A 1,002-nucleotide genomic window follows, 5' to 3' on the forward strand; every position below is an offset into this window, starting at 1 on the left:
TTTTTTAATTGGGAATAGTTTCCTAGCCTAATATTAATTTTGGTAACCGCCGTATTCTAGCGTCATTTATTTTTAATTTTGCACTCCAATCACGCACAAACGCTCACATACAGACTAAAATAGACGCAAAATTTAGTTCACATCGAATTATTAATAGGGACAAGTAGGTCGATCCCACATTTTTGTAGAGACGTGTCCCTGTGGTCCCTCAGCAAACCTTGATTTGATCTGGTCTAGTTTGGGTCACTAAGAGCACCAGAGCAGATGTTTTTTTAGCTCTGCTCTGTAGACCCAGATGCAGCAGGAAGGAGCTGCTGCTTCCAAGGTCATCATCTGAGGAGCAAATACAGGCCAGCCGGCTCCACTTCCACTCCTGACCGCTGCAATAATTGCCTTTAAGTTGCTTCTGCCATGGAGGAGATAGAAGTGAAGAGAAAGAACAGCCCCCCCTGCATTCTGTGATGCTGTCCCATACGGCGATGATCAGAGCCCAGCCTGGTTGATGGGAACTCTCCGTATCTCTGCAGCATCATCTGGTGCATCAGATGTAAAGTAGTGGCTCCACGTCCTCTGGTCCGCGGCCAGCTGTCAGCTCAGCATTAGATCTCAGTCCTTCTCTCTCTCTGCACCTTTAGTCTTGCAGCATTGACGGTCGATGATCTAATCAAAGGATTTTGGTTTGATGCGTTGGAAAGAAGATTTCCTCTGATTGGACGTGTCACAGAGCTGTCACGGATCTTTGTGTTCAAATCAGAAATAATCATCTGACTCCTGTGGACCAGTCCATACCTGCGATATAAATCTGACGTCTGATCCTCAGCATCCAAACTGAAGCCAAGAGGTTCATATTTCCATTTGAATTAATGTTTTGGTTTGTTTGTTATATTTTCTTCCTTTACTGGTAAAAACAGGAATTATAAGTCTTAGTCTGAAGGCAATAATGAGGATTATGGAAACTAAAACCTTTAAAAAGGGAACAGCTTAAGCCGGGCGGCCCGGTAC

Source organism: Cyprinodon variegatus, unplaced genomic scaffold (assembly GCF_000732505.1).
Source record: "Cyprinodon variegatus isolate N-32 unplaced genomic scaffold, C_variegatus-1.0 Scaffold866, whole genome shotgun sequence".
Classification (NCBI taxonomy): Eukaryota; Metazoa; Chordata; class Actinopteri; order Cyprinodontiformes; family Cyprinodontidae; genus Cyprinodon; species Cyprinodon variegatus.